This window comes from Macaca thibetana, chromosome 14 (assembly GCF_024542745.1).
Source record: "Macaca thibetana thibetana isolate TM-01 chromosome 14, ASM2454274v1, whole genome shotgun sequence".
NCBI lineage: Eukaryota > Metazoa > Chordata > Mammalia > Primates > Cercopithecidae > Macaca > Macaca thibetana.
The window spans coordinates 1,569,811-1,593,990 of NC_065591.1; the positions used below are offsets into that span (position 1 = coordinate 1,569,811).

Sequence of the window (24,180 nt, forward strand, 5' to 3'; positions counted from 1 at the left end):
AGGCCTTACAGAGTTCCGGATCTGCCAGCTCCCAGGGGCAGCCTCAATGTCCAGAGTGGATGGGGGTTTCTGTGGGTTCACTTCTGCTCTCTGCTGGGATGCTTAGAAGAAGAGCTCAGGGACAGTGTGGCCAGACCCCGACCCAGACAGAAGACGCTGTCTGAAAGACAGGGGGAGCAGCAGAGACCTTCACAGAGGGACAGAGGCCCAGGAAGCAGCGGCCGCAGCTGTGAGCCTACGGCGAGAGCCACGGTCACAGAAGCCCCACTTGGTGCCAGGCATTTTGCCTTCACAGTGGCAGAGTCTCCCAGTGGCCCAGGAGAAAATGAAATACTCATTCCATGCTGCCGGCAAGAAAAGAGAGGCTGAGGCCCAGAGAGGCTCAGGCCACCTCCCCAGGTTCACCTCATTTGGAACATCCCCTTCCCATCCCAGGATGCTGCCACAATCTTCTAAGGAGACTTCCTCAGAGGTCATCAAATGCATTGAAAACTGATTCTGTTCCTCGATCCTAAGCTGCTGGAGGAGGGGGCGTGGAAGCAGAGTCAGGGTGCACCTGTGTGTTCAGGTGAAGGCGGAGGGAAATTGCTCATGGAGCTAAGCTGAAGCACCTGCTGGGCCCCAGGCAGGCAAGGCCCTGTGGGCAGGTGGGAAGCCAAAGGCCGCCTCTCACCCTGGGGAGGGGCAGGGGCTGGAGTGACAGTGCAGGGTGAGATTTTGGCCAGGCACAACTCCATCCATCCCTGCATCCCCAGGAAGCCACAGACACCCAGGTCCTGAGAGCCTAGCTCTCAAATGTCCCTCCTCCCTTGGGTGCCCCGGCCATGCCAGCCCTAAGCATGCAGCCTTCAACTTTCCCATGCACTCCCTTCCACTCTCCAGGGCTGAGGAGCAGGACGGAGATGGCTCAGAGGTGTGAGCCCCTGTCCTGTTCTCAGAGGGCCACAGCTACTCATTACCTGCTACCAAGAGAGGGAAGGGTGGGAGCCGTTCTAAACCAGCATCAGTGCATGCCATGAAATGGAAGCCGTGCTTTATCAACTAGAAATGAGGGCTTGGTTTCAGGCATCTTCCCTAGAGGCCCTGGCTGAGCCGAGGCTGGGGTCTGGTTGCGTTGCTCTGATGGTGTGCACGGGCGGGCTAGGCACCTGCCCAGAAAGAGAAGCCCACAGAACAAAACTTAAAGGATGTGCTGTTTAATTTTTAATTTTTAATTTAATTTTTGTTTTTTCAAAAGCATCAAAGTCATTGTGATTGGAAAGAATGCACACGTTGAGTCTGGGGTTCTGTCCCTGGGCGCCGAACCAGCCGGGGACATGGCCCCCGGAGAGCTGCAGACCCCGGGGCTGGGGCAGTGCTCTGGGGAGGATCCTGCCACCAGGTGGCGCTTCTCGGCCAGCCCAGGCCCAGGCCGCAGGGCCTGTTACTCCCATTGCAGTTCTGCAGGTGAGAAAAGGAAGCTCCGAGTGCATATATAGTAACTTGGAGAAAGTCGCAAGGGACGAAGGACCCTTCCCCGGACACAGGAAGCTTCTGGGGGATGGGGACAGGGACTCAGGTGCAGAGAAAACCAGAGCTGCCACCGTGGGGACAGGGAAAGGGAGTCCACCCAGAGACAGCAGAGGCAGGAGCTGCCCTCCCTTCGCTCTCCGTGGCCCTGAGCGAGGGGCTGCCACCACCCAGAGCCTGGGGACCAGGGGCCAGTGCCTGGGGATGGAGGCCATGGTGGAGACAGGCCAGGGAGGATGTGGCGGAGACAGAGGGAGGCCCAGGTCAGCTGGCACAGGGCAAGCAGCAGGTGAGCCGACCCCAGGGCCTTGCCCCCTTCCCATGTTCACGCCCCCTCCCGTGTTCCTGCTGGCCCCCTTCCTGCTCTGTGAGGTCAACACGCAGGGGAACGGGGCAGAAGGGAAGGTCTCCCCACGCCCAGGGCTCTGCTCACTTGGGCCAGGGGTTGGAGGGTGGTCATGGCACCAGGGCTGCTCTGAGCTACAGCCCCGAGGGGGGCCGGGCGATGCCTCCTCCGTGCCAGGCTGTGTCAGGGCCCCCGGGAACCCCCAAGTCCCTGCCTCTGACCTCCGCAGAGCCCAGCAGGCGCCTCCCCGCCCTCGGCCACAGGCTCGGAGCTCGCGGCCCCCAGGGGGCGCTCAAGGACTGCTCATCTGCGCGGCTCGGTCCGCCCGCTGCGCTCCTGCAGCCGCTGCTCCCCGCAGCCGTGGGCCGCACTGGCCCGGAGGACGAGGCGCTGCGCTGCGGGGAGGAAGAGAGACTAAAGGGGGAGACCGAGAACCCAGGGTCAGGAAGCCGAGAGCTAAAATGACAACCGTGGGTCAGCGGCCCGCAACTTCATTTCATGACCTCTGGCCTCCAAAGCCGCTCTGCAAAGTGGTCAGTGCTCCTCATTTTATAGATGAAGATACTGAGGACCAGGGAGGCTGTGCACTGCCTGAGGTCACACGACTGCTGGGGCGGCGGGCGGGTCTGTCCGCAGGCGATTGTCCTCCAGGCACACGGCGGGGTAGAGCTTGGAAGTGGCCCGGGTGGGTGTCCCTGGGTGTGGATGGAGTGACCCTGGAGCCACGTGGAGCCACGTTCAGACCCAGAGCTGAAGCAGGACAGTGACCAGTAGAGCAAGGCCGTGCACACCCCTATTGCAGAATTGGAAACGCTCCTCAAAATAAAACCACCTGTTTCACAAGAATGCACTGATTCCTGAGAACCTCCGGGCTCACGGGATGGCAATGGGGGTTGTAGATGCAGCAACCACACAAGTGAGAAGTAACCTGCTCAGTGTGAGTTTCCAATGGTCTTGAATTCCTTTGCCACGCTTGGACAAGGAGCCTGCGTTGTGACATTGCTTTGGGCCCTGAAAATTCGGGAGCCGGTCCTAAGCCCACGCCGCCATGGCTGCCAGGTATCCAGCATGTGCACAAAACACCTCCAGGCTGGTGCTCTGCCCTGCCCTGCCCTGGAGACCCACCTCCAAGGACACGTCTCTCCTCCGGCAGCCGTGCTCACTGCCTTCCCTCCCCACCTGCTCAGTCCTGCAAAGCTTCCTGCCAAGCCTGGTACCTGGGGATTCTGTCTTCCACACTCCAGGTGCCTCCTCCACATGTCGGTGACCTCTGACCGCTGTTTCAGACCCACAGCTCCTGAGTGCACCCAGCATTGGGTCCTGATGGCACCAGAGTGTTCCAGGCCTGGGGCACCACACTCACGGCAGACCTGGCCTGAGACTCAGCAGCCGGGCACCTCGTGAGATCTAGTTTCTGAATGGCATTGTCACCTGACTGGGCATACAAGCCACAGGCCCTGTGGTCTGTGGGTGGCCATCGTCCTGTGTGTGGAGTGGGGCACTGGGACCCTCCCACAGCTGTGACTTTCTCAGAGTTTCCATCCCTGTGTCCTGCTCTGTCAGCAAAGCCCAAAGGTGAGGGGCTCCCGAGCTGCCACACGGCGTTTCCTTTGTTTCTCTAACTCTGCTGGTCCATTGGAGTATGCCCTCAGTGCCTCACAGGCTGCTGACCGACAGCATCTCTAAGCCCCAAACCACTGAGCCTGGAGTCATCCAGTCCCAGAGAAATGACTCTGCAGGGTCATGATTCCTGGGTATGCACTCAGGCCCCCACTTTCCAACCAAGACAGCAGGAACCCAGGTATCCTGAGATCTGTCCTGATCCTGAGTCCTGTCCTGATCCTGAGATGTGCCCTGATCCTGGGTCCTGCCTGATCCTGGGTCCTGCCTGATCCTGGGTCCTGCCCTGATCCTGAGTCCTGTCCTGATCCTGAGTCCTGTCCTGATCCTGAGACCTGCCCTGATCCTGAGTCGTGTCCTGATCCTGGGTCCTGTCCTGATCCTGGGTCCTGTCTTGATCCTGGGTCCTACCCTGATCTGATCCTGAGACCTGCCCTGATGCTGAGTCCTGTTCTGATCCTGAGTCCTGTTCTGATCCTGAGTCCTGTTCTGATCCTGAGTCCTGTTTTGATCCTGGGTCCTGTCTTGATCCTGTGTCCTGCCCTGATCCTGAGTCCTGTTCTGATCCTGAGTCCTCTTCTGTTCCTGAGTCCTGTTTTGATCCCAGGTCCTGTCTTGATCCTGGGTCCTGCCCTGTTTCTGAGTCCTGTCCCGAAACTGCCCTGATCCTGAGTCCTATTCTGATCCTGAATCCTTTCCTCATCCTGGGTCTTATGAGATCCTGGGTTTCATCTTGTTCTGCCCATGGGTGATGGCCCAGGATGGGATCACCTGCTCTAGGGTGACTCCATGCATGGTCTCCCTGTGCCTTCCGTAAACTTTTCCTGGGACTTTTGGAGTCAAGGCAGCATCAGTCAGCATTAGCATCAGCATTAGCACAGGCATGGGTTGAATAGGATCCCCTCATTCCTGTCCACCTGGAAACTCTGAATGTGACCTTATTTGGACACTGGGTCTTTGCAGATGTAATCAAGTTAAGATGAGGTTATACTGGAGTAGGGTGGGCCCTGATCCAATGTCTGGTGTCCCCGTAAGAGAAAGGAGGGGAGGAGGTGAGACACAGACACTCAGTGGAGAAGCCCACTTGAGGATAGAGGCAGAGATGAAGGATGCAGCCACAAGCGAAGAATGTCTGGCCACCATCAGAAGCTGGAAGATGCAGAAAGAATCCTCCCCTGGAGCCTTCAGAGAGTGCGTGTCCCACGGAGAACTTGATCTTGAACTTCCGTCTGCCTGAACTGCGAGGCATCAATGTCCATGTTAAGGCTCCAGTTGGGGGCCATTTGTTATGGCAGCCCCAGGAAATGAACACTGGTAGCAAGGATGAGCACAGCATCAAAGCCAAGTCCCTGTTCCCGTTGCCCTCACTGGCACAGAAGGACAGGGGTCTTGTCATTTTTCAGAGGACATGTGAGGAAAATCATGAACTAAAGAAAAAGTGCAAAACTATATACACCTGAGTTTGTTTTAAGGTATTTTAAGATAAAGCAAACAAACAGTTTCCCTACGGAAATGGCATAAACAGGAACCAGGAAATGACTGTGTGTCCAGCATCACTCCTGACCCTGGGCAGGCATATAAAGGGCCCAGGCTCAGGAAGCTCCACACCTGCACACCTCCCTCTTACCTGCTCCTCTACCTGCTCCACCCTCAACCCACCAGAACCATGGGCTGCTGTGGCTGCTCTGGAGGCTGTGGCTCCGGCTGTGGGGGCTGTGGCTCCAGCTGCTGTGTGCCTGTCTGCTGCTGCAAGCCCGTGTGCTGCTGTGTGCCAGCCTGTTCCTGCTCCAGCTGTGGCTCCTGTGGGGGTTCCAAGGGGGGCTGTGGCTCCTGTGGGAGCAGCAAGGGGGGTTGTAGTTCTTGTGGGGGCTCCAAAGGGGGCTGTGGATCTTGTGGCTGCTGCCAGTCCAGCTGCTGCAAGCCCTGCTCCTCCTCAGGCTGTGGGTCATCCTGCTGCCAGTCCAGCTGCTGCAAACCCTGCTGCTCCCAGTCCAGCTGCTGCAAGCCCTGCTGCTCCTCAGGCTGTGGGTCATCCTGCTGCCAGTCCACCTGCTGCAAACCCTGCTGTTCCCAGTCCAGCTGCTGTGTCCCCGTGTGCTGCCAGTGCAAGATCTGAGGGTGTGACTTTGGATCTCAGGTGAGTCCAGCATGTCCACACTACCCAAGAAGTGACCAGCGCTGCATTTCAGTCCTGTCTGTCCCACAGCTCTAGAAGTTGTGTCCCCTGAACTTTGTGGAAGGTGATGACTCCAGGTTCTTGGCCTGTGCTGAGCCTTTCCAGCCATTCTTCATGAGAACTCTCTTCCTCTCTCCGGATGCCCAGCACCCTCCCAGTTCCCAGAGCCCTGCAATCTCCTCTGACAAGCCCCTTGCCAGGTCCTGCTGGGACAGGGCCCTCCCTGTCCATGACTCCTCCTGTCCTCCTTCTCCAGAGCAGCGGCAGGTCGGGGAGGCGGTGGAGATCTGCCCCCAACCCCAAAAGGCTCCAAACCTTCCTCCCCAGGAGGTGGCCACTCTTGTGGCTTCTTTCTCAGTTAAGGGTCACCAGGACCTGAGACACTTTAAATAAACACATTTCCCACCCGCAAGACTTGCTCTCACTGCAGCTTTCAAAAAAAAAAAAAAAAAAAAAACTTTTATTTTAGGTTCAGAGGAGCATGTGCAGGTCTGTTACGTAGGTAAACTCATGTCCTGGGGATGTGTCGTACAGATTATTTCATCACCCAGGCACTAAACCAAGTACCCATTAATTATTTTTCCTGTTCCTCTCCCTCCTCCCACCATCCACCCTCTGATAGTCCCCTGTGTGTTGCTCCCCTCTGTGTGTCCATGTGTTGTCATCATTTTGCTCCCACTTGTAAGTATGTCCAGTATTTGGTTTTCTGTTCCTGAGTTAGTTTGCTAAGGATAATAGCCTCCAGTTCCATCCATGTTCCTGCCAATGACATGATCTCATTCTTTGTTATGGCTGCCTAGTATTCCATGGTGTATATGTACCACATTTTCTTTATCCAGTCTACAGTTGATGGGCATTTTGGTTGATTCCTTGTTTTTGCTACTGTGAATTGGGCTGTAATAAACATATGTGTGCATGTGTCTTTATGATAGAATGATTTATGAATCCAGCAACACATCAAAAAGCTTATCCACCACAGTCAAGTAGGCCTTACCCCTAGGATGCAAGGTTGGTTCAACCTACACAAATCAATAAATGTGATTCATTACATAAACGGAACTAAAGACAAAAGCCACATGATCATCTCAATAGATGCAGAAAAGGCTTTTGATAAAATTCAACATCACTTCATTTTATATTTTATTTTTTTGAGGTGGAGTCTCACTCTGTTGCCCAGGCTGGAGTGCAGTGGTGTGATCTCAGCTCACTGCAAAGTCCGTCTCCCAGGTTCGAGTGATTCTCCTGCCTCAGCTTCCCGAGTAGCTGGGATTACAGGTTTCCACCACCATGCCCAGCTAATTTTTTGTATTTTTAGTACCGACAGGGCTTCACCACGTTGGCCAGGCTGGTCTCGAACTCCTGACCTCAAGTGATCTGCCTGCCTTGCTCTCCCAAAGTGCTGGGATTATAGGCGTGAGCCACCACACCCGGCCGACATCCCTTCATGCCAAAAACTCTGAATAAACTAGGTCCTGAAGGAACACACCGCAAAGTAACAAGCACCGCCTACCACTGTGTCTCTTTCCCTGCAGCTCTTGTCTGAGGGAAATCTGCCTGTAGAGTCGGCCCGTTCACTGCCCGTCACTGAATGTGTGTTTACTGAGCTCCTCCTGCACCCCAGGTGCTCGCAGCTGACAGGGACTCAGAACCCTCACCTGCAGCTCAGGTCCTGGGTGGAGCCAGTCTATCCAGTCCTCCAGGGACCCACAAGGTGTGTGTCCTTTTTCTTGCCTCCCATAGCAGCCGTGACTGAGGTGCAGAGTCAGCATACGCCTGGGCATGGCCCCAGACACAGGTGGCACAGGTGCGATTCTAACCTCCCTGTCTGACTGCAAATGCTGCTCATAACCACAATGGAACATCTGGCCAGAGACCGCTCTCCTCTCAGGAGCCACACTCAGGACATCGCCAGGAAGATACCTCCTATCTCAGGCCCCGTCTCACCACGGCTCTGACAGCAAATGTGGGGGCGGAGGCAGTGCAGGGCAGGCCCCAGGGAGGACCTTGGCCAGTCAGTAGTGCCTTTTCCTGAGGCCCCAGCATGGCTGCTTTGCCAGTCCTTCCTGACAGTCTCTCCCCTCAGCCCCTGAGCCCCAGGCTGTCGGTGACTCAGTGGCCCTGGGGACCCGCCTCTCATCTTTCTGCCTGGCCATCCTTGGCCAGGAGCTCTCCCTGCTGACCACTCCATTCAGGTCTAATCCAGAGCTTCCAGTGTGTCCATGGATGCATTATGATTCAAAAATAATCATCGCACTTTTAAGAGCTACGTGGGAGGGCGCAACGCAGAAGACAAGTCTTTGTTCTGCACAGTGGATGGCTGGAGCTCAGAGCTGCTACCCAAAGGAGAGGCCCTGGAAGGGACTGTGCCCTCTGACGGGGGGACTAGAAGGCGACCCAGCCACTGCCAGAAGGAGAGAGAAGGACTCACGGAGTCCATGTCATGTTGCCAGCTCTGAGTTTGATGCTTTGCATCCTCAATCCCAGTTACAGAAGTGAAAGCCACAGAGCCAGAATCTCAACCAATGTCACTTTGTCCCCAAGGCCTGATGCCAGCTGGCTCATCCAAAAAGTGTGGATTATGTTAGAGTGAAAGTTCTCCAGGAGCGAAACCACCCAAAAAAGGACAGAAAGGGTAGAAGAGGCATCAATATCATGGCATCCAGATCCAGGAAAAGGACAACCAGAGAGCCCAGCCTTTAATATGAGCTCCCTAGCAGTCAGAGCAAAAAGGGAAAGAGGGGACACATAGGCTTCATCGCCTGGAGGAGGGAGCAGCGCAGTGTAGAGCAGAAATATGCTCTGTCACGTTTCAGAGTGAAGGGTCAGGTGGGGTGACGGCTGCGGAATAGAGGTGCCCCCTAGGAAAGAGGGTCCCTTGCTGCTGTTGCCACATTGTATTAAAATAAAACTATAGAAAAGTGGACAAGGTGTCCATGTAGAACTCAATATATTTCCACGAAAGCTGAGCACCCTCCTAGAACTGGCCCTCAGAGCAAGAAATAGAACATTCCAGCACCCCAGAGGCACCCATTTCGAATTGTCACCCACTCTCCACCAAGAGTAACCACGAGCTTGAATTTTCCCATCAGACACCAGTTTTGCCTGTTACTGGACTTCATGAAATGCTCTCGTAGGCCATGTCCTCTCGTGGCCAGCTCCTTTGGCCCCGGACTGTGTTGGCGAGATTCGTCCACCGTGTTGCATGGAATGTCACCCGTTCGCTGCTTTTGCTGAGTCCTACCTGTGAGGGTACAGCACAGCGTGCACACACACCCAGACGCCTTGGTTTTAAGAGCTACATGGGAGCGTGCAATGCAGAAGAGACAAGTCTTTGTTCTGCGCAGTGGGTGGCTGGAGCTCAGAGCTGCTACCCAAAGCAGAGACCCCAGAAGGGACTGTGCCCTCTGACGGTGGGGCTAGAAGGCGACCCAGCCACTGCCAGAAGGAGACAGCAGAGAAATATGTTCTGCTGAGTCTGAGATGGGTGAAAAAACATTTCCCTTGAGAAGTGACAACTTCAGGCCCACCCTTACCCAGGTGGGAGGCACACATTTGCATCAGTTTTGTGGCCCAGAAAACCACAAGCTGAGCAAGTCACTTAAAGTGGGTCCTGAATTGATAGGACCCAGAGCAACCTGGTTTGAAGGAAGTGCAGCAAAACTTCAGACAAAGTCTGTGTCCTCAACCAAGGCCCTGAGCTCCCCACCTACAGCCGAGGCAAACATGAGCTCACAGCAGAAAACCACAAGCACACAAGGAAAGCAGCCACCATAGGCGATAGCCAGTACCCGCAGTCAGAGACACATGGAGACACCAAGGGCCATGAATGAGGACATGAAGAGATAAAATACCAGCTGACAATTTTAAACAACGGGCTCACCAACTGTCTTGGGACCACAGAGCCTCTTCTAAGAGAGAAAGTTTCCTATCCTCAGAGTTTTAGGTAAACATATGGGTAAATCTAATGGGTTAGTCTCTTCAAAATGTGTTTGATGTTGTAAACAAAAATCACACCATTCTCTGATGGGGTTTTCAATAGGAGTATTTGTCATTTATGAGACAAGTGGCCTATCTTGTGGGAAGATTCCTGGATTCCACCTAAATTAGTGAAATATTGATTCTAAGTACACAGTGCAAGAGTAAGCAACATAATTGCACTCTAGAGCAACCACTAAAAAGATATAAACAAAGAATATAGTCAAGCTGGTTCTTTGAAAAGATCAGCATATTTTTTAAATTTTAGCAAGACTGGCAAGATGAAAAAGAGAGAAGATGCAAATTACCAATATCAGGAATGATAAAAGGAATATCACTTCAGATCCCACGGACGTTAAAAGGATAATACAGGAATACTGCACACCACATACATTTGGAAACTAAGAGGAAAGGGACCAATTGCTTGAAAGACCTGAACCACCAAACTCAAGAAGGAAGGAGCCTGAATATCTCTATCAGGAAACAGAATTTGTAGTTAAAAGCCTTCCCACACAAAAAACCCTTTCAAGTCCAGAGGGTTTCATTGGTGAATTCTACATAACCTTCAAGGAACAAATAATCTAAAAGCAAGCAGGAAAAAATATACAAATTTATGGATACTTGTGTATGTATGCATATAAAATTAGAAATCAATGCAATAAAAAATAGCAAAACAATGGAGAAAATTAATTCAACCAGTCAGGCGTGGTGACTCACACCTATAATCCCAGCACTTTGGGAGGCCGAGGTTGGTGGATCACTTGAGGTCAGGATTTTGAGACAAGCCTGGCCAACATGGCAAAACCCCATCTCTACTAAAAATACAAAAATTAGCTGAATGTGGCGGCCCATGATTGTAATCTAAGCTACTTGGGAGGCTGAGGCAGAATAGCTTGAACCTGGGAGGTAGAGGTTGCAGGGAACTGAGATTGCGCCACCACACTCCAACCTGGGTGACAGAGTGAAATTCCATCTCAAAAAAAAAAAAAAAAAAAAAAAAAAAAAAAAGAAAAAAATAGAAAGAAAGAAAATTAATTAAACCAAAATCTGGTTCCTTGAGAAGATCAATAAAGGAGATAAGCCTCTAGCAGAACCGACAAGAGAAAAGAGCAGACACACATGACTGAGGTTAGGGTTGGAAGAGGGGTATCACTTCAGACCCCACAGACATTAGAATAGCAAGGGAACTCCACAAACATCTCTGCTCACACGTAAATCTGACAACTAGGATGAAATGGGTCAATTCCTCAAAAGACATGAACCACCAAACTCTCTCAAGAATAAATAGATAATCTGAGTAGTCTTATATCTATTTTAAAATATGGAAATCATGGTTTTAAAAAAGTACTTAAAAAACATAGAAAACAAAAAATCCCCAGGTCTGGATGGCTTCTCTGGTGAATTATACAAAACCCTTAAGGAAGAAATAGTACAAATTTTGCACACTTTTTTTCTCAAAAATGGAAGAGGAAGGGACATTCTCTGATACCAAAACAGACAAAAACATTCCAAGAAGAAAACTACAGGTCAATGTTCATTACAAGCATAGATACAAACACCCTCAGCCAAGCATCAGGACACGTAACGGAGCTGCTACATTGAGGGGAATACGGTGCAGCCAAGTGAGGCTTCTCTCAGGAATGCAAGGTCGGTTAAGCATTTGAAAAGTTAGACAAGCCACCACATGAATAAGTTACCAGAAAGAGCTCCCAATCCAGACCTCGAAAGAGAGTTCTTAGATCTCGCACGAGAAAGAATTTGAGGTGAGTCCATAGAGTAAAGTGAAAGCAAGTTTGTTAATAAAGTAAAGGGATGGCCTCAGGCCCATGGATCTCATCGAAGATGGAGGGTGCAATCTGTGCCATTACCAGAAGAGTCTTCATGTGGACAGTCTTAGGGGCACCACAGAGATAATTTTGGTGGTCTCAACTCAGAAAACAGAAAGAGCCTGTGGTTGCTGAGACAGTAGAAAAGGTGCAAAAAGAACCTATTCCAGTGTGTCCACCCTTACAAAGCTGAACATACACGCTGCCTGGAGATCCCCATAGTCATTTGGAACCTTATGTTGAAGAAGCTTTTGGCCCATCTCTTCCTACTAATTGGCAAGGCATCTGCCTGGAAGATGGTCATCCAAAGTTCAACCTCGTGGCACATTTAGCTGATGATTTGGGTCTTGTAGTCCCTAATCAAGGAGAAGGAGAAGGAGAAGCGGAGGGGCAGGGGGAGAGGGAGGGAGAGGAAGAGGGAGAAGGAGAGGGAGAGGGAGAATTTTCTCCATAGGCAGAAAAGCCCAGAGGGCTGCTGGTTGCCCATTTTTATGGTTATTTCTTGATGATATGCTAAACGAAGGGTGGATTTTTTCATGCTTCCCCTTTTTAGGCCATATAGGGTAACTTCCTGACGTTGCCATGGCGTTGGTAAACTGTCATGGCACTGGTGGGAGTGTAGCAGTGAGGACGACCAGACGTCACTCTCGTCACCATCTTGGTTTTGGTAGATTTTAACCGGCTTCTTTACTGCAACCTGTTTTATCAGCAAGGTTTTTATGACCTGTATCTTGTGCCGACCTCCTGTCTCATCCAGTGACTTAGAATGCCTGACCATCTGGGAATGCAGCCCAGTAGGTCTCAGCCTCATTTTACCCAGCTCTTATTCAACATGGAGTCGCTCTCGTTCACATGCCTCTGACAAAGAGACTAAGGATGAAAAACTATATGATGATATCAATAGATGCAGAAGAATAAAAAGTATTTAACAAAACCCAGCACTCATTCACAAGTTTAAAATAGAAATAAACTTCTTTTACCTGATTAAAGGCATCCACAAAAACCCTATGGTAACATCATATTTAGTGATGAAATAATGAATGCCTTCCCCTGAGAATCAGGAAGAGGATAGGAATGTCCACTCTCACCACCATTAACATGGTACTGGAAGTCAGTTTGATAAGGTGGGGGCTGGTGTTAAGCATATAGATTGAAAAGAAAGAATAAAACTATTCTGATTCATAGCTAATATGATTATCTACATAGAAAATTCAAAGCATCTAACAAAATCTCCTAAAACTAATAAGTGAAATTATCAAGGTCGCAGGATACAAAGTAACTTTACGAAAATCAATCCTACTGTCAAAGGCATTTAAACCACAGCAATTCCATCTTAAGTAGGAGCTAGGTAAGATGAGGCTGCAAGCTACTGGGCTGCATTCCGAGACAGTTAAGGCATTCTAAGTCACAGGATGAGACAGGAGGTCAGCACAAGATATGGGCCATAAAGACCTTGCTGATAAAACAGGTTGCAGTAAAGAAGCCGGTTAAAACCCACCAAAACCAAGATGGTGACCAGAGTGACCTCTGGTCGTCCTCACTGCTGCACCCCTGGCAGTGCCATGACAGTCTACAAATGCCATGGCAACGTCAGGAAGTTCCCCTACATGGTCTAGAAAGGGGAGGCATGAATAATCCACCCCTTGTTTAGCATATAATTAAAAAAACAACATTAAAATGGGGAACCAGCTGCCCTCAGGGCTGCCCATTCTATGGAGTACCATTCTTTCATTCCTCCACTTTTCTGATAATCTTGCTTTCACTTCACTCCGTGGACTTGCCCTGAATTCTTTCTTGACCAAGATCCAAGAGCAAACTCTTGGGGTCTGGATTGGGACCCCTTTCCTGTAACACTGATTTTATAAGATTCAGTATAGTAGCAGTGAATGAATGGAAACCAAACTTTTAAAAAATACTATTTGAGGCCGGGCGCGGCGGCTCACGCCTGTCATCCCAGCACTTTGGGAGGCCGAGGCGGGCGGATCACGAGGTCAGGAGATTGAGACCATCCTGGCGAACACGGTGAAACCCCGTCTCTATAAAAATACAAAAAATTTGCCGGACGTTGTAGCGGGTGTCTGTAGTCCCAGCTACTCGGGAGGCTGAGGCAGGAGAATTGCTCAAACCTGGGAGGTGGAGGTTGCGGTGAGCTGAGATTGCGCCACTGCACTGCAGTCCAGCCTGGGTGACAGAGTGAGAGTCCATCTCAAAAAAAAAATTAAAACAAGCATATTAAAAAATGCTCAACACCATATGTCATTAGGGCATTGCGATTTAAACAACAGTGAGATTCTGCCACACGGCTATTAAATGTCCAAAACACAAAACCCTGACAACCAAGTACTGGAGAGGATGTGGAGTGACAGGAACGCTCATTATTGCTGGTGGGAGTGCAAAAGGGTATGGCCCCTTTGGAAGACAGTTTGGTGGTTTCTTACAAAACCAAACATGGTCTTACCATATGATCTCCCAATATAATACTCTTTGGCATTTGCCCAAATGACTAGAAAACTTACATACACACGTAGACCGACACACGGACACGGGGAGCAGTTGTATTCGTAACTGCCAAAACTTGAAAGCAGCCAGATGCCCTTCAGCAGGTGAATGGATAAAGAAAGTGTGGTACATCCATATGATGGAATAGAATTCATCACTGAAAAGGAACGAGGGATAGTTACACATAGAACTTCCATGGGCTTGAGTCATTTTATTTCTAGGTATACACCCAAAATAATTAAAAACAAGGTCTTGAGGAGATACATTTACGCCCATATTATTTCCAACATTACTCACAATAGCCAAAGTGTGGAAGAAACCTGAGTGTCCATTGAAGGATGAATGGATGAGCTAAATGTCATCCATCTGTAGAACAGAATATGATGCAGCCTTCAAAAGGAAGGAAATCCTGCTACAAGCCACCACATGGATAACCCTTGAGGACATGATGCTCGTCAAATAAGCCAGACCCAAAAGGACAGATCCTGTGTGATTCCACTCGTATCGTAGTAAGGGTTAAAAAGAAAAAGAAACAAATGTTCCTCTGCTTAGCAGCTCAATTCAAGGACAGTTATAAGATAACACTGTCCAAAAACCCAAGACCAAAGGAATGGGCTCCAGACACACCCTCCACCCCTCCAAAGCAACGTTGAGGGGAAAAAAAAAGAAAGACAAATTCCTTTATTGTTACTCCTTTCCCCGGCCCCTTAAGCATGACTGTGTTTTACAAATGTCTGTATTTAGCCAGTTCTTTTTTTTTGTCTTTTGACAAGGCTGCAAGGCCACCAGCTATGTAAGGCCACAAGTTATACACTATGTGATGAGCTTCCTTTGTGTTGCTTTTGTAAGCCCGCTTATAAAAATCCCGCTCTGTCTTTGTTCAAGGCTCAGCTTTTTAGATGTGAATCCACTGAGCTGGTACATACCTTAAAATAAATATCCTCCTGTATTCACCTGTACTAGTCTCTCTAGTCCTGTGCATCCTATAACAATATGAGGTTCCTAGAGCAGTCAAATTCATCAGGATTGAATGTAGAATGGTGTGGGGAGGGGGGCAGGGGGGTGCCAGGGTCTGGGGGAGGGGAATGGGGAGTTGGCTTTTAATGGGGACAGGGCCTCAGTTTGGGAAGACGATAAAAGTTCTAGAGGTGAATGGTGAAGATGGTCACACAGCAACGTGAATGGACTTAATTCCACTGAGAGTTATACTTGAAAAGGGTTAAGATAGTAAATTTTATGTATATTTTACCACAGTAAAAATAAATAGGAGGAGCCTGGGTGTGGTGGCTCACGCCTGTAACCCCAGCACTTTGGGAGGCCGAAGCGAGTGGATCACTCGAGGTCGGGAGTTCGAGACCAGCCTGGCCAACATGGTGAAAACCCATCTCTACTAAAATTACAAAAATTAGCTGGGTGTGGTGTCGGGCACCTGTAATCCCAGCTACTCAGGAGGCTGAGGCAGAAGAAATGATTGAACCTGAGAGGCGGAGGTTGCAGTGAGCCGAGATTACACCACTGCACTCCAGCCTGGGCGACAGAGTGAGACTCTGTCTCAAAAAAACAAAAACAAAAACAAAACAAACAAAAAACAGGAAACGAAGAGTTATTAAGCCTTGAAAGAAGGCCATCTGAGAAACTTCTCACGGTGTGACTGCAGCCTCAGCAGTCCCCCTTATCCACAGATTAACTTTCTGCACTTTCAGTGACCGCGGTCAACTGCAGTCTGAAAATATGTGAGTGCAGAGGAGCCACGTACGAGAGAGAGGGAGACAGAGAGAGAGACAGAGAGAGAGAGACCACACCCTCATCAATTCCGTTACAGTATAGTGTTACACTCTTCTATTTTATTATTGGATATTGTTGTTAATCTCTCACTGTGCCTCATCTGTAAATTAGGCTTTATCATAGGTAGGTGTATATAGGAGAAAACAGTACATCCCGGGTTTGGTACTATCTGTGGCTTCAGGTATCCACTGGGGGCCTTGGGCCGTATCCCTGTGGACAAGGGAGGACCCGTGTATATGGCATTCTGGAAAAGGCAAATCTATGGAGACAGTAAGAAGATCAGAGGCTGTCAGGGATTGAGTGGGAAAGGAGGGATGAATAAGCAGAGCACAGAGGTTTTTAGGGCAGCAAAATTGTTCTTTTGTTTGTTTGTTTAGATGGAGTTTTGCTCTTGTCGTCAAGGCTGGAGTCCAGTGGCAAGATCTCGGCTCACTGCAACCTCTGCCTCCTGGCTTCAAGTGGTTCTCCTGCCTCAGCCTCCTGAGTAGCTGAAATTACAGGCACCTGCCACCACACCCAGCTAATTTTTAGAGGAGACGGGGTTTCACCATGTTGGCCAGACTGGTCTCGAACTCCAGACCTCAGGTGATCTGCCCGCCTTGGCCTCCCAAAGTGCTGGGATTATAGGAGTGAGCGTGCCCGGCCCAAAACTGTTCTCTATGATACTATGATGGTGAATAAATGACATTCCACATTTGTCATTTGTGTTGTAGAACGTACAACATGAAGAGTGGAGGTGAAGGTTAGCTCTGGACTTTGGGTGTTCGCCACGTGTCAATGTTGGCTCCTTGATGATGACAAATGGACCGCCCTGGTGTAGGATGCTAACAGCAGGGGACATTGTGTAGGTGTGGCAGCAGGTGAAATATGGTAATTTTCTATACGTTCAACTCAATTTTGCTGTGAACGTAAAACTGCCCTAAAACATAGTCTGTTTTCTAAAATAGGACCAAAAAAATGAAAGTTATAAATCTAACAAAATATGTACAGCGTTTGTATGTTACAAATACAAAACACTGATTAAAGGAATCAAAAAATGCTACATAAGTGGAGAGAGATAGTGCATGCATGGATTCAAAGACACAGAATGATACAGATGTCAACTTCCCCAAAACGGATGTGCAGATTTAATGGGATTTCAAACACAATCTTAGCAGGATTTTTTGGTAGCTATTCACAAGCTGTTTATGAAATGTATGAGGGGCCGGGCGCGGTGGCTCAAGCCTGTAATCCCAGCACTTTGGGAGGCCGAGACGGGCGGATCACGAGGTCAGGAGATCGAGACCATCCTGGCTAACACAATGAAACCCCGTCTCCACTAAAAATACAAAAAAACTAGCCGGGCGTGGTGGCGGCGCCTGTAGTCCCAGCTACTCGGGAGGCTGAGGCAGGAGAATGGCGGGAACCCGGGAAGCGGAGCTTGCAGTGAGCCGAGATCGCGCCACTGCACTCCAGCCTGGGCGACAGAGCGAGACTCCGCCTCAAAAAAAAAAAAAAAAAAATGTATGAGGAAAGGCAAAAGAAAATAGAATAGCCAAAACAATTTTGAAAAAATAAATAAGGTTGGAAGAATGACGTTAGCTGACTTTGAGACGTTTTATAAAGCGGCAGCAACGTAGACAGTGTGGTATGGGCAGAGGGGGAGACACACAGATCAAGGGAAAAGCACTGAGCTGAGATATCACTTGCACAAATAAGACCACGCTAATGTATGACAAAGGGGCAAAGACAACCAAATGCAGAAGTGTCTGCTGTGATCACAGAATACCTGTGACTGGGTCTTTTGCAAACAACAGAAGTTTATTTCTCACAGTTTTGGAGGCTGGGCATCCCCAGCTCAAGGTGCCGGTATTCTGCATCTGGTGGGGGCTCTTTGTTGTGTCTTTCTGGTGCAAAAGTGAAAGGGCAAAAAGGGGCCACGCTCATCCCCTCCAGCCCGTTAATGATCAAGTGAGAGCAGAGCCCTGACTTGATCACTTCCCAAGAGATCCCACCTCTTAGTAACACCATAATGGGGGTTAAGTTACAACGCACGAATTTTGGGGAACACACTCATACCAGTGTGTGAAAGGAGAGCCATTGGCCGGGCGCGGTGGCTCACACCTGTAATCCCAGCACTTTGGGAGGCTGAGACGGGCGGATCACGAGGTCAGGAGATCGAGACCATCCTGGCTAAAACGGTGAAACCCCGTCTCTACTAAAAATACAAAAATTAGCCAGGCGAGGTGGCGGCACCTGTAGCCCCAGCTACTCGGGAGGCTGAGGCAGGAGAATGGTGGGAACCCAGGAGGCGGAGCTTGCAGTGAGCTGAGATCCGGCCACTGCACTCCAGCCTGGGTGACAGAGCGAGACTCCGTCTCAAAAAAAAAAAAAAAAAAAAAAAAAAAAAAAAAGGAGAGCCGTTTCCAAAACATGGCACTGGAACGATTGAACCGCCGTAGACAAAACCAAAATGAAACCTCAACCTCAACCTCATACTGTATATAAAATTAACTCTAGGCCCATCACAGACCTAAATGTTGAATACAAGACAATAAACCATTTGGAATAAAACAGGAGAAACTCTTAGTGACCTTGAGTAATAAAAACACACGTGTGTAAGAAATAAACAATAATGGGAGAGAAATTTAGTGTCGTTTAAAGATAAAAGGTCATGTCATCAGGAGAGAGACACACTTGGCATGGTAGTGGTTGCTGGTGGGGGACCAAGTGGGTGCTTATTTGGAAGGGACTTTTTTTTTTTTCTGTACCATTTTCTTCATCGAACATTTAGTCCTTTGAAAGCTTGTGATTATCTTATGTTCAAATGTTTATGAAATAATAAAGTCACAGGGCAGTCCCATTGCAGCATGACAACGAGGGGAACTCCAGAGATCCACTTCCATGTGAAACTGGTGAAGATTTTAAAAACAAAAACAAATGACTCCCACCCCCAAACAACCATTTAAAGCGTCTGCAAATGGCCCTGTAGCCATTTCAAATACAGAAACATTTATTCAAGAAAATCGACTAAAGCTTAGTGAGAACTGTGTGAGTCTGTGGTATCTGAGCCCATGCATGTGCCCTCTCCCAGCCCAGTGCGACAGAAGCTCCACTCCAGGCTGTACAGCCAGGAATGCAAGACTCTCTCTCCTCCAGCTTCTGTAATTGCCCGACAGGTTCTTCCTGCCTGCTGCACAGACAAAACCAGTTCACTGAGAACATGGTATTGCAGTAAATGAAAGGTTTAATTAAGGCAAGGTCTGCCAGGTGGAAGAACTGGAATTATCATTCAAACCAGTCTCTCTGAAGGCTTGAAGGTTAGGGTTTTTCGAGGACAGTTTGGTGGGTGGTGGGCTGGGGAATAGGTGCTGCTCATTAGTTGGGGAGGTAATCACAGGGGTGTGGAAAATGGTCCTTACACACTGAATCTGCCTCTGGGTGGATAACAACCCCAAACTGAAAGCAACCCACACATCCTTCAATGGGTGAATGGTTAAACAAGTCATGAGTCACGAGTCTGAGTGGGGTCTGTTGGAAAACCATCTCAAAAGACCAATCTTACATTCTACCACACTGATATTATCTATAGGAGCAACTGGCAAAGCCACAGATCTTGTGATCTCTGGACAAATGACTCCTGAGCAGACGGGGATTATAGAAACTATGCCTACGTTTTAGCAGAACTCAGGCCCTCCCGTAATTCTAATCTTGTGGTCTTTCATTAGTCTTATAAAGGCAGTTTCAGCTCCCAGAAAAGGAGGGGATTCGTTTTAGGGAGGGACTGTTATTATCCTTGCTTCCAAGTTAAACTACAAACTAAATTCCTCCCATGGATGTAATAGAGGCAGGAGGCAGACAAATCCTAGGCAGATGGGAGTGGGTCCCCAGCGAAACCTCACCTTCAAGCCAGAACATCCTGAAACCTGCAGCCCAGAGTGAAAACTTCTATTCCTGTTTGCCTGCTCTCTCCAGATTGGTTCATTTTGAATAATGCCTTTTAACCAATCAAATGTTGCCTTTATCCAATACTACCTATGGCCTGACCCGCCCCCATCCTGGGCCTATAAAGACTCCAGACTCAGTTGGTAGAGAGAGAGAGACAAGGCCTGACTTCAAGGAAAAGACCTCCTGACTTTGGGGAAGACGATCCGCCCTTCCTGTCCCCTTTCCTCTTCCCCTGTCTGCTGAGAGCTGTTTTCATTGCTCAGTAAAATTCTCCACTTTCACCACCCTTCAGTCATCAGCATGACCTCATTCTTCTTGGACGCTGGACAACAGCTCAGGCCCCACTGAGTGCAGGTACCTAGAGAGGCTGTCACACTGGCCCTCACCAGCAGAGGGCAGCTGCCCCATGAGATGGGGCCAGGGGCCGACTGAGCTGCTAACACATTGCCATCCATTGGGATGTGGATGGCAGAACTAAAAGAGCTGATTAGAGCACTAACACCCCTTCTGGGGCTTCGGGATTTTGGGCACCGTTGTCTGGGCACTGCCATGCTCTCCTCGAGGTGACACACCTGGTCTGGCTGTGGGCCCCACATGGAGCTTGCTCCTGTGTCAGCACTCAGAGTGGCTGGCTGGATCCCACACTTGCTCGCTCATGCACTCCTTCCCGTAAGGGGCTGAGCATGCCGGGCCAAGTAGACAAGGAGCCTATGCTGTAAGTCCAGCAAAGAGGCTGAGAAAAAAATCCTGCATCAGTTAGCTTGGCCTGTGCCCAGGAATCAGCAAGGGCAACCAGCCTGTGAAGCTAGACGCAAGATGGAGTCAGCCACACTAGACCTCTCTTGCTGTCAAAAGGTAGTTTCACTTCCAGTTGGTGGGGCTGTCTTCCTGTGAGGGTCAGTGTGCTAGCATCCTGCCCCCAGCTACCTGTGTCTCAGGCTGAATTCTGAGTGAGTGTGTCTGAGAGGTGAGGGTCCCTGCCTCTACTCAGCCTCAGGTCTCATTCATGCAGCAAATGCTGCCCTGGGTTCATCATGCTGAGAATCCTGGGTCTCTGGTCACCTTTGCTCCAGCTTATGGGAGAGGGTCATCCTGAGAGAGGCAAGCTGAGGATACCTGGAGCTGCTGCCCATCACTCAAGGGTCAGCTGAGGACACCTGGAGCTGCTGCCCATCACTCAAGGGTCAGCTGAGGACACCTGGAGCTGCTGCCCATCACTCAAGGGTCCAGCTTCTAAAGTAGGCATGACACCAGTGAGACAAGGTCGCTGCCGTCAGTTCCAGAGCTGTGGCTGAGAGATTTTGTCCAGGGAGAGTGGCAGGATGTAGAACAGAGGTTCTCCTAGTCTCTCCCAAAAGGAACTGACTTCATTTGCAACAGAGTATGAAGTTCAAACCCAAGGGTGCTCTCAGAGTCAGTGGAGGTTGCGGTGAAGGGCAACTGGGAGAAGACTGATAGATTCATGAGAGACAGAGCATAACTCTAAGATGGCTAGTTTTCTGGAGAGAAATGGAGAAAGAGAGAGCTGGGAAGAGACTTTCTGGGTTAGTAAGAAATCTCGAGCACTGGCCTTTCCTTTCAAAGGAGTCAGAATTTGATTGGATTAGTCTGTGAAGCGATTTATTCCCTAGGGTGATGTCAAAAACAATCGAGCAACAACTTGCGATGACGAGTTTAGCAACTGGGTTTGGTCAGGGGAAGAGACGAAGAGAGCCTTCCCACACCTCCATCATATCAACGTGGACCTGCCCACTACTTCTCAGAGGAAACAGACTTTACTGTCGTATTCCAGTCAATCACTAAACAAGCAAACACACAGATAATAATAAGAAGCTTGGCAGGGGGGTGGGCCTGGCATCTGCAGTTGCTGCACTCTAATGTCTAAAATGTCCAGTTTTCAACAAAAATTACAAGACATGCAAGTAAACAGCAAAGTGCAACTTGTACACCCCAGAAAAAACAGCAGGCAACAGAAACTGCCTGTGAGAGTGACCAGATGTTAGATTTAACACAGAATAGAAAGTAGCCAAAGTCTCTTCATATTTTTCATAGAGGCGGAGTTTCACCATGTTGTCCGGGCTGGTGTTGAACTCTCGGACTCAAGCGATCGCCTGCCTCGGCCTTCCAAAGTGCTGAGAATACAGGTACAAGCCATTGGCTCCAGTCAGAAGGTAGCCATTATATATATGTTTAAAGAACTAAAGGAAACTGTAATTAAAGAAGTAATGGAAGATAGGATGACAAATGACACATCAGTAGAGATCACCAGTAGATAAATAAAGATTGTGAAAAGGAACCAAATGGAAATTCTGGAGTTGAAAAGTCCAATAACTGAAATGAAAAATTCACCAGAGAAATGAAGATTTGTTTTCACACAAAAACCTGTGCACGAATATTCATTGCAGCTTTCATCTAACAGCTTTCACACAATTGCTTTGGGCTATTCATGATAGCCCAACACTGAAAATCCAGGCGTCCTTCAATGGGCGAACAGTTAAATAAATTGGGACTCATTCACCCTATGGAATACGTTTAGCAACAAAAAGGAATGAACTATTGATACAGACAACAATCTGATAATCTCCAGAGAATCATGCTGAATGAAAAACAAAAAACCAATTCAAAAGGTTACATGCTGTTTTATTTCAGTTATATAACATCCTTGAAATGAAAACTTTATAGAAATAGATAACCAATTAGTATCTCCTAGGGTTTATCCCCCAGGGTTCCTATAGTGATTAATGTGTTTGTTCTGTGTTTTGAAAATATCAATGCCAATATTCTGATTGTGATATTGTACTATAGTTTTGCGAGGTGTTACCATTGAGGGAACTGGATAAAGGGTTCATGATATTCTATTGCTTCTTACAACTGCATGCAAACCTACGATAATCTCAAAATAAAAAGATTAATATATAGAAAAAGAATTAGGATACTTCTGCTTTGGGTCAAGATAGAGCCACAGAGAATAAATAGACACTTGTAAATGTAAAACAACAACAACAAAACCAAGACAAAAACATTATTCTCAAGAGGTAGACAAGAAAGGACTGGGAGGTGAGCCCTGGGACGTGAGCCCTTCAGTGGCCCCAGGTTTCAGCCCTGAGAGTGTTTCCAGGTCATGGTGCAGGGAGGAGACCCTGGCAAAGCTCAGTGTATTCCTTGAGTTGAGCATTTGTGAAGTGTGTATATATGTGTGTGCATATGTGTGCATATATGTGTGTGTTATACATGTGTGTATATATGTGTATGTGTGTGTACATATATGTGTGTACATATGTGTGTATATATGTGTATATATAGTGTGTATATATGTGCATGTGTACATATATGTGTGTATGTGTGTGTATATGTGTGTATATCTGTGTGTATATGTGTGTGTATGTGTGTGTACATATGTGTCTGTATATGTGTATATATGTGTGTATATATGTGTGTGTATATGTGTGCGTGTATATATGTGTGTGTATGTGTGTATATGTGTGTATATGTGTGTGTACATATGTGTGTGTACATATATGTGTGTATATATGTGTGTATATGTGCGTATACATATGTGTATATGTGTGTATATATAGTGTGTGTGTATATACGTGTGTATATGTGTGTGTATATGTGTGTATATATGTGTGTGTATATATGTGTATGTATATATGTGTGTGTATATATGTGTGTATATGTGTGTGTATGTATGTGTGTGTGTATATATATGTGTATGTGTGTATATATATATGACAAATAAGTGCATGAAAATATGCTCTCCATAATTAGTAATTAGGAAAATGTAAGTTAAAACCGCCATGAAATAATACTATATACTCCTTAGAACGGCAACAGGTTTAAAAAACGGGCCATGTCCAGTGCTGGCAGAGGTGGCAGTAAATGGAACTGTGTACACCACTGTGGGAGTGACAATGGTATGGCCCCTGGGGAAATCGGCATGGCAGTTTCTTATAAAATTAAACATGTGACTCAGCAATCCTACTCAAAGACATTTATCCAAATGAAATTAAAATCTATGTTCACACAAAAACCTGCATAGGAATGTTTGTTTGTAATTGCCGAAAGCCAGAGAAAGCCCAAACTGCCCCTCGAAAGTGGATAAACTGTGGTACATCGGTAATCTGGAGTCCTACCTGGCAAACCAAGGGGCAAACCATAGAGGCACAACACGAACAAATCTCAGGGCATCAGCCTACATGAAATAAGTCAGGCTTGGAAGGTTCTGTGTTGTATGATCCCAGAACGTTTGGCATTCTGGAAAAAGCTATATTACAGAATATTACAGAAACAAGAAAAAGATCACTGGTTGCCAGGGCCTGGGAGTGGGGAAAGAACGTCTGACCACAAAATGGCACCGGGGATTTGAGTGGAGGTGACACGACTATATGGTTGTTAAAAACCCAGAGCTGTGAATGTTACCTTATCATCATTTTGAGATGGAATCTCACTCTGTTGCCCAGGCTGGAGTGCAGTGGCGCCATCTCGGCTCACTCCAACCTCCACCTTGCTTGGGT

At 48.4% G+C, this 24,180-nt stretch overlaps 1 pseudogene; it reads right to left on the minus strand.

Moving 5' to 3' along the window:
* Positions 1-2,452: 2,452 nt before the first annotated feature.
* Positions 2,453-5,640, minus strand: LOC126935734 (uncharacterized; annotated as a pseudogene).
* Between the last annotated feature and the right edge of the window lie 18,540 nt (positions 5,641-24,180).